The sequence below is a fragment of the Pseudophryne corroboree genome, unplaced genomic scaffold, assembly GCF_028390025.1.
Source record: "Pseudophryne corroboree isolate aPseCor3 unplaced genomic scaffold, aPseCor3.hap2 scaffold_1103, whole genome shotgun sequence".
NCBI classification, from domain to species: Eukaryota; Metazoa; Chordata; class Amphibia; order Anura; family Myobatrachidae; genus Pseudophryne; species Pseudophryne corroboree.
In genome coordinates, this window is record NW_026967729.1 from 47910 (window position 1) to 58125 (window position 10216).

Consider the following 10216-nt stretch of genomic DNA (forward strand, 5'->3'; position numbering starts at 1 on the left):
TAGTGTAGGCTGGCCTGTGCTGTAGTTCTTGAACTGTACTATACCGTCAGCATTTCTATTGTGTTTTGGCATTGCCGCAACGCGGTACTTATGTGTGTAATGTTTATGTATGTTTTTTTGCTTCTTTATGTGCATCGGTCCTACAAGTACTGAAAGCTCTTCTCCCATCTCCCTTTTCTGAAAAGCCATTTAATATATGGTTCCCAGATAGGGGACATATCAGATATTGCCTTTCAAAAGCATCAAATATCATACCACTTTTATTGCCATCAAAGATAAACATTGATTGTTTTCAGATATTGGCTTGAAAAAGCAGTTTTTATTGACATTAAAAAAACATACATAAACATTACACACATAAGTACAGTGTTGCAGCACAGCCAAAACACAATACAAATGCTGACGGTTTAGTACAGTTCCAGAACTACAGCACAGGCCAGCCTACACTATAAATCATGAACTGCACTATACATTTAAACTATACAATAATACAACAGTTAATAAGGCTATGGGTGTGGAGTGTAAGAGGGTGAGGGATTCACAAAACCGAAGCTTTATTGTAACACAGACACATATAAGGGGAGGGTCAATAAATAGAAAGATATCCTTTACTATAGAATGTAGTCCAATCCGACCTCTGTGCTCTTCCACAACTGAAAAACAGATAGTGTTCCCAAGCCTTCCATCCTGGAATATCTTTGGTCTTTCGCCAATGAAGAAAACAATCCCTCCCTCCAGCAGACCCTTCAACCACGATACAAGATCACAGCCAAAAGGCCGAGAAGCAACTACACTTGAGCTTAACAAAAATGGCTAAAACTTAGTGGAGGAAAGTGCAGTGCACCAAAACATAAGCTGACACAATCATGGAGAATGCGCCAGCATATATGCTCTTCTATCTATATTTTGCAAACCTGCTCTTGTCCCCTCCAGCTGCTCTATGTAGATTTAACGTCTGGCAAGGTGCATAACCCACTGACAAGCAGGCACACTCCTGCATGAGTTTTCTCTCTCACTAGCTGGATGATACACAATCATTTGCATGCGCTCCACTTCCGACACACCACCCACCCAACCACCCAGTCACCAGAGCCACCCACAAGCCAACTGGCTCCGTGATTTAATTTGCACAGTGTAGTCATCCAGGCAGCATGTCCTTCTCAATGGAAGGATCTCTGGTTCCATGGAATCTTCCGCATTGGAATGCTGCGGAACAAAAAGGATTTAAATATTCAGCTTGCTAGCATTCAATGTACCTGCGGCTTGGCTCTAGCACATGGGTCTTCATCCTGTGGCCCTCCAGCTGCTGTGAAACTACACATCCCAGCATGCCCTGCCACAGTTTTGCTATTAAGGTATGCTAAAACTGAGGCAGGGCATGCTGGGATGTGTAGTTCCACAGCAGCTGGAGGGTCGCAGGTTGAAGACCCATGTTTTAGCATGCCTGTTCTATGATGCATGTTCCATGATGTCACAATCAGCTTGGAATGGGGTGTCTAGCAGGCATTTGCTGACAGCCACTTGAGGGAGACACACATCAGGAGATGCAGCAAATCGGAGGTCTTCGATGCCTTTCCAGCAAATGCACACCACCTGCTGCTGGTCTGGACACAAAACAATGCCCACAATCGAAGTCCCAAAATGCCCAACTACAGGATTCATGTAAGTAGTGAATTTAGGAATGAATTTAGAAGTAGGAAATTAAGTTAGTTCACAAGTACATTCAAATTCAGATCTAAAGACTAAACACAAAACACAAAATAAGACTCCACAGAGCAATTATCAGGTGTCTTTATCAATTGTTGCATTTAAAAAATCAAGCAATTAGGGAACACAATGTTGCGACAATGTAACCCTATTTGCAAAATAGTACTAAATAAGTTTGTCGATGTAAGACATTTGCAAAGGCGCAAACAAAACACGCTGGAAAATGCAACTGAATCTGTTTTTGGAGGTTAGAAAAGATGCAGGATCAAGTAGCTCCATGGGTAGGGTGTTTGATTAGAATTCAACAGGTTATAGGTTTGAATCCAGGGTATGATAGTTTGAGGTGGTATTTAATAAAGTATGTTTATATATTAGTCACACATGGCTTACTTGTACAAATGGCATGTCACCAGTTAGTGCTGACTGCTGATATGCCTTTTGCACTAAAACAAATTAAAATGGTAAAAGTTATTGTACTTTAAGTAAAAATAAAAGCTAAAATATCAATCCCAGTTTTGGATTACTTTAATGAACAAAAAAAAAATGCATATAGCAAAGGATAGTTTCAATCTGCCTACCTCTGGGTTATGGGCCCAGCATGCTTCCATTGCAGTACTCTGCTGCACATGTAAGTGCAAGAGATCCTGAAGCACTCACTCATCATGCGAAAGTACCAATGTGTTTCTTCATTGGTTGCTGGAAGAAACATCTTACAAAAACTCTCCAGATTATTGACTTTTTAAAGTTTTTCTAGGAAACGTTCTAGATGAATGCTTATTAATCTTTGTCAGTATGTACTTTTTGCAAAGTGTCTCTGTGGCGCAATCGGTTAGTGTGTTCAGCTATTAATCAAAAGGTTGGTGGTTCAATCCCACCCAGGGACGTAATTGACCTTGTAATCAGATTTTGGTGATATTTAAGTAGACAAGTCAAAATTGCAAACCCCCTCTTATGGTGTAGGGTACCTGGCCTTCTCTGATGTAATCAGAGTTAGATTTGATTAAGTGATTTTATAAAAAAAACAGCTAGGAAGCACAATTTAGCAGTGGGTTGCAGAGAAAAAGAAAAATGCTGGCAGAAAAATCCAATTGAGTGATTAAACAGCTCTTCATTTTCTGGCTTTATTTTTATGATAACAAATTTGTTCTCTGAAAAGTGTCCACAAAGCCAAGTATCTGATTAACATCTTTGTAGGGATGTTTTTTCACCTATTACTAAATTAAACTTGCTTCATTGGAAAGGCAGCAAGATGCATCCTCATTTCAATATCTACGGAAATAATACAGGTTGACACCAGGAAACATTAACGCCACTGCATCTTTGCTGTTTTCTCATGTGGAAGTCTGTTTAATGTGAAAACAAGGTGATATCTAATTAGCACACAGGTAAGGAATTAAGAAAATCTTTATTTAAGGGTGAAGATGTTTCTCACAAAATCGTTGCCCCAATGCATCATTGAAATTCAAGCTGGAAAGATGATTTTAATATATCACTTGTACATTTTGTATTGCTCTTCTGGTGACAATGTAGTTTGTTTTTGTCAATTACCATTTTAATAATCGGGTAAAGAAAATTAATTGGATTTTTGAAAGAAAACAATACTGTCAATATACTATTAAAACAAATTAAAATGGTAAAAGTTATTGTACTTTAAGTAAAAATAAAAGAGCAAAAATATCAATCCCAGTTTTGGATTAATTTAATTAACAAAAATAAATGCATATAGCAGAGGATAGTTTCAATCTGCCTACCTCTGGGTTATGGACCCAGCATGCTTCCATTACAGTACTCTGCTGCACATGTAAGTGCAAGAGATCCTGAAGCACTCACTCGTCATGGGAAAGTACCAATGTGTTTCTTCATTGGTTGATGGAAGAAACATCTTACAAAAACTCTCCACATTATTGACTTTTTAAAATGTTTCTAGGAATCGTTCTAGATGAATGCTTATTAGCCTTTGTCAGTATGTACTTTTGCAAAGTGTCGCTGTGGCGCAATCAGTTAGTGTGTAAGGCTATTAACCAAAAGGTTGGTGGTTCAATCCCACCCAGGGACTTAATTGACCTTGTTATCAGATTTTGGTGATCTTTAAGTAGACAAGTCAAAATTTCAAACCCCCTGTTATGGTGTAGGGTACCTGGCCTTCTCTGATGTAATCAGAGTTAGATTTGATTCAGTGATTTTATAAAAACAGCTAGGAAGCACAATTTAGCAGTGGGTTGCAGAGAAAAAGAAATATGCTGGCAGAAAAATCCAATTGAGTGATTAAACAGCTCTTCATTTTCTGGCTTTATTTTTATGCTAACTAATTTGTTCTCTAAAAAGTGTCCACAAAGCCAAGTATCGGATTAACATCTTTGTAGGGATGGTTTTTCACCTATTTCTCCCAAACGAAGGACACTAGAAAGAACATTTTAAAGCCTCCTGTTAGGCCATCATCTACACGACATAGCCCTGAATTTTACAATGCGCAGCTCTTTGCAAAAGAGAGATATCGGCAAGGAAAAGCGGTATTGTACCTTTGCATTTTTCTCCCAAACGAAAGACACTAGAATGAAAATTTTAAAGCCTCCTGTTAGTGCTTCATCTACACGTTATAGCCCTGAATTTTCCAATGCCTAGCTCTTTGCAAAAGAGAGATATCGGCAAGGAAAAGCGGTATTGTACCTTTGCATTTTTCTCCCAAACGAAAGACACTAGAATGAAAATTTTAAAGCCTCCTGTTAGTGCTTCATCTACACGTTATAGCCCTTAATTTTCCAATGCCTATCTCTTTGCAAAAGAGAGATATCGGCAAGGAAATGCTGTATTGTACCTTTGCATTTTTCTCCCAAACGAAAGACACTAGAATGAAAATTGTAAAGCTTCCTGTTAGTGCTTCATCTACACGTTATAGCCCTGAATTTTCCAATGCCTAGCTCTTTGCAAAAGAGAGATATCGGCAAGGAAAAGCTGTATTGTACCTTTGCATTTTTCTCCCAAACGAAAGACACTAGAATGAAATTTTAAAGCCTCCTGTTAGTGCTTCATCTACACGTTATAGCCCTGAATTTTCCAATGCTTATCTCTTTGCAAAAGAGAGATATTGGCAAGGAAAAGCAGCATTGTACTTTTGCATTTTTCTCCCAAACGAAAGACACTAGAATGAAAATTTTAAAGCCTCCTGTTAGTGCTTCATCTACACGTTATAGCCCTGAATTTTCCAATGCCTAGCTCTTTGCAAAAGAGAGATATTGGCAAGGAAAAGCTGTATTGTACCTTTGCATTTTTCTCCCAAACGAAGGACACTAGATTGAAAATTTTAAAGCCTCCTATTAGTGCTTCATCTACACGTTATAGCCCTGAATTTTCCAATGCCTAGCTCTTTGCAAAAGAGAGATATCGGCAAGGAAAAGCGGTATTGTACCTTTGCATTTTTCTCCCAAACGAAAGACACTAGAATGAAAATTTTAAAGCCTCCTGTTAGTGCTTCATCTACACGTTATAGCCCTGAATTTTCCAATGCCTAGCTCTTTGCAAAAGAGAGATATCGGCAAGGAAAAGCGGTATTGTACCTTTGCATTTTTCTCCCAAACGAAAGACACTAGAATGAAAATTTTAAAGCCTCCTGTTAGTGCTTCATCTACACGTTATAGCCCTTAATTTTCCAATGCCTATCTCTTTGCAAAAGAGAGATATCAGCAAGGAAATGCTGTATTGTACCTTTGCATTTTTCTCCCAAACGAAAGACACTAGAATGAAAATTTTAAAGCCTCCTGTTAGTTCTTCATCTACACGTTATAGCCCTGAATTTTCCAATGCCTAGCTCTTTGCAAAAGAGAGATATTGGCAAGGAAAACCTGTATTGTACCTTTGCATTTTTCTCCCAAACGAAGGACACTAGATTGAAAATTTTAAAGCCTCCTATTAGTGCTTCATCTACACGTTATAGCCCTGAATTTTCCAATGCCTAGCTCTTTGCAAAAGAGAGATATCGGCAAGGAAAAGCTGTATTGTACCTTTGCATTTTTCTCCCAAACGAAGGACACTAGAATGAAAATTTTAAAGCCTCCTGTTAGTGCTTCATCTACACGTTATAGCCCAGAATTTTCCAATGCCTATCTCTTTGCAAAAGAGAGATATCGGCAAGGAAAAGCTGTATTGTACCTTTGCATTTTTCTCCCAAACGAAAGACACTAGAATGAAAAGTTTAGAGCCTCCTGTTAGTGCTTCATCTACACGTTATAGCCCTGAATTTTCCAATGCCTATCTCTTTGCAAAAGAGAGATATCGGCAAGGAAAAGCTGTATTGTACCTTTGCATTTTTCTACCAAACGAAGGACACTAGAATGAAAATTTAAAAGCCTCCTGTTAGTGCTTCATCTACACGGTATAGCCCTGAATTTTCCAATGCCTAGCTCTTTGCAAAAGAGAGATATTGGCAAGGAAAAGCTGTATTGTACCTTTGCATTTTTCTCCCAAACGAAGGACACTAGAATGAAAAGTTTAAAGCCTCCTGTTAGTGCTTCATCTACACGTTATAGCCCTGAATTTTCCAATGCCTATCTCTTTGCAAAAGAGAGATATCGGCAAGGAAAAACTGTATTGTACCTTTGCATTTTTCTCCCAAACGAAAGACACTAGAATGAAAATTGTAAAGCCTCCTGTTAGTGCTTCATCTACACGTTATAGCCCTGAATTTTCCAATGCCTATCTCTTTGCAAAAGAGAGATATCGGCAAGGAAAAGCTGTATTGTACCTTTGCATTTTTCTACCAAACGAAGGACACTAGAATGAAAATTTAAAAGCCTCCTGTTAGTGCTTCATCTACACGTTATAGCCCAGAATTTTCCAATGCCTATCTCTTTGCAAAAGAGAGATATCGGCAAGGAAAAGCTGTATTGTACCTTTGCATTTTTCTCCCAAACGAAAGACACTAGAATGAAAATTTTAAAGCCTCCTGTTAGTGCTTCATCTACACGTTATAGCCCTGAATTTTCCAATGCCTAGCTCTTTGCAAAAGAGAGATATTGGCAAGGAAAAGCTGTATTGTACCTTTGCATTTTTCTCCCAAACGAAGGACACTAGATTGAAAATTTTAAAGCCTCCTATTAGTGCTTCATCTACACGTTATAGCCCTGAATTTTCCAATGCCTAGCTCTTTGCAAAAGAGAGATATCGGCAAGGAAAAGCGGTATTGTACCTTTGCATTTTTCTCCCAAACGAAATACACTAGAATGAAAATTTTAAAGCCTCCTGTCAGTGCTTCATCTACACGTTATAGCCCTGAATTTTCCAATGCCTATCTCTTTGCAAAAGAGAGATATCGGCAAGGAAAAGCTGTATTGTACCTTTGCATTTTTCTCCCAAACGAAGGACACTAGAATGAAAATTTTAAAACCTCCTATTAGTGCTTCATCTACACGTTATAGCCATGAATTTTCCAATGCCTATCTCTTTGCAAAAGAGAGATATCGGCAAGGAAAAGCTGTATTGTACCTTTGCAGTTTTCTCCCAAACGAAGGACACTAGAATGAAAATTTTAAAGCCTCCTGTTAGTGCTTCATCTACACGTTATAGCCCTGAATTTTCCAATGCCTATCTCTTTGCAAAAGAGAGATATCGGCAAGGAAAAGCTGTATTGTACCTTTGCATTTTTCTCCCAAACGAAGGACACTAGAATGAAAATTGTAAAGCCTCCTGTTAGTGCTTCATCTACACGGTATAGCCCTGAATTTTCCAATGCCTAGCTCTTTGCAAAAGATAGATATTGGCAAGGAAAAGCTGTATTGTACCTTTGCATTTTTCTCCCAAACGAAGGACACTAGAATGAAAATTTTAAAGCCTCCTGTTAGTGCTTCATCTACACGTTATAGCCCTGAATTTTCCAATGCCTATCTCTTTGCAAAAGAGAGATATCGGCAAGGAAAAACTGTATTGTACCTTTGCATTTTTCTCCCAAACGAAAGACACTAGAATGAAAATTTTAAAGCCTCCTGTTAGTGCTTCATCTACACGTTATAGCCCTGAATTTTCCAATGCCTAGCTCTTTGCAAAAGAGAGATATTGGCAAGGAAAAGCTGTATTGTACCTTTGCATTTTTCTCCCAAACGAAAGACACTAGAATGAAAATTTTAAAGCCTACTGTTAGTGCTTCATCTACACGTTAATGCCCTGAATTTTCCAATGCCTAGCTCTTTGCAAAAGAGAGATATCGGCAAGGAAAAGCTGTATTGTACCTTTGCATTTTTCTCCCAAACGAAGGACACTAGAATGAAAATTTTAAAGCCTCCTATTAGTGCTTCATCTACACGTTATAGCCCTGAATTTTCCAATGCCTATCTCTTTGCAAAAGAGAGATATCGGCAAGGAAAAGCTGTGTTGTACCTTTGCATTTTTCTCCCAAACGAAGGACACTAGAATGAAAATTTTAAAGCCTCCTGTTAGTGCTTCATCTACACGTTATAGCCCAGAATTTTCCAATGCCTATCTCTTTGCAAAAGAGAGATATCGGCAAGGAAAAGCTGTATTGTACCTTTGCATTTTTCTCCCAAACGAAAGACACTAGAATGAAAATTTTAAAGCCTCCTTTTAGTGCTTCATCTACACGTTATAGCCCTGCATTTTCCAATGCCTATCTCTTTGCAAAAGAGAGATATCGGCAAGGAAAAGCTGTATTGTACCTTTGCATTTTTCTCCCAAACGAAGGACACTAGAAATAAAATTTTAAAGCCTCCTGTTAGGCCATCATCTACACGACATAGCCCTGAATTTTCCAATGCGCAGCTCTTTGCAAAAGAGAGATATTGGCAAGGAAAAGCTGTCTTGTACCATTGCATTTTTCTCCCAAACGAAGGACACTAGAAAGAACATTTTAAAGCCTCCTGTTAGGCCATCATCTACACGACATAGCCCTGAATTTTCCAATGCGCAGCTCTTTGCAAAAGAGAGATATTGGCAAGGAAAAGCTGTCTTGTACCTTTGCATTTTTCTCCCAAACGAAGGTCACTAGAAATAAAATTTTAAAGCCTCCTGTTAGGCCATCATCTACACGACATAGCCCTGAATTTTCCAATGCGCAGCTCTTTGCAAAAGAGAGATATTGGCAAGGAAAAGCTGTCTTGTACCATTGCATTTTTCTCCCAAACGAAGGACACTAGAATGAAAATTTTAAAGCCTCCTGTTAGGCCATCATCTACACGACATAGCCCTGAATTTTCCAATGCGCAGCTCTTTGCAAAAGAGAGATATTGGCAAGGAAAAGCTGTCTTGTACCATTGCATTTTTCTCCCAAACGAAGGACACTAGAAAGAACATTTTAAAGCCTCCTGTTAGGCCATCATCTACACGACATAGCCCTGAATTTTCCAATGCGCAGCTCTTTGCAAAAGAGAGATATTGGCAAGGAAAAGCTGTCTTGTACCTTTGCATTTTTCTCCCAAACGAAGGTCACTAGAAATAAAATTTTAAAGCCTCCTGTTAGGCCATCATCTACACGACATAGCCCTGAATTTTCCAATGCGCAGCTCTTTGCAAAAGAGAGATATTGGCAAGGAAAAGCTGTCTTGTACCATTGCATTTTTCTCCCAAACGAAGGACACTAGAAAGAAAATTTTAAAGCCTCCTGTTAGGCCATCATCTACACGACATAGCCCTGAATTTTCCAATGCGCAGCTCTTTGCAAAAGAGAGATATTGGCAAGGAAAAGCTGTCTTGTACCTTTGGATTTTTCTCCCAAACGAAGGACACTAGAAAGAAAATTTTAAAGCCTCCTGTTAGGCCATCATCTACACGACATAGCCCTGAATTTTCCAATGCGTAGCTCTTTGCAAAAGAGAGATATTGGCAAGGAAAAGCTGTCTTGTACCTTTGCATTTTTCTCCCAAACGAAGGACACTAGAAAGAAAATTTTAAAGCCTCCTGTTAGGCCATCATCTACACGACATAGCCCTGAATTTTCCAATGCGCAGCTCTTTGCAAAAGAGAGATATTGGCAAGGAAAAGCTGTCTTGTACCATTGCATTTTTCTCCCAAACGAAGGACACTAGAAAGAAATTTTTAAAGCCTCCTGTTAGGCCATCATCTACACGACATAGCCCTGAATTTTCCAATGCGTAGCTCTTTGCAAAAGAGAGATATTGGCAAGGAAAAGCTGTCTTGTACCTTTGCATTTTTCTCCCAAACGAAGGACACTAGAAAGAAAATTTTAAAGCCTCCTGTTAGGCCTTCATCTACACGACATAGCCCTGAATATTCCAATCCGTAGCTCTTTGCAAAAGAGAGATATTGGCAAGGAAAAGCTGTCTTGTACCTTTGCATTTTTCTCCCAAACGAAGGACACTAGAAAGAAAATTTTAAAGCCTCCTGTTAGGCCATCATCTACACGACATAGCCCTGAATTTTCCAATGCGCAGCTCTTTGCAAAAGAGATATATTGGCAAGGAAAAGCTGTCTTGTACCATTGCATTTTTCTCCCAAACGAAGGACACTAGAAAGAAAATTTTAAAGCCTCCTGTTAGGCCATCATCTA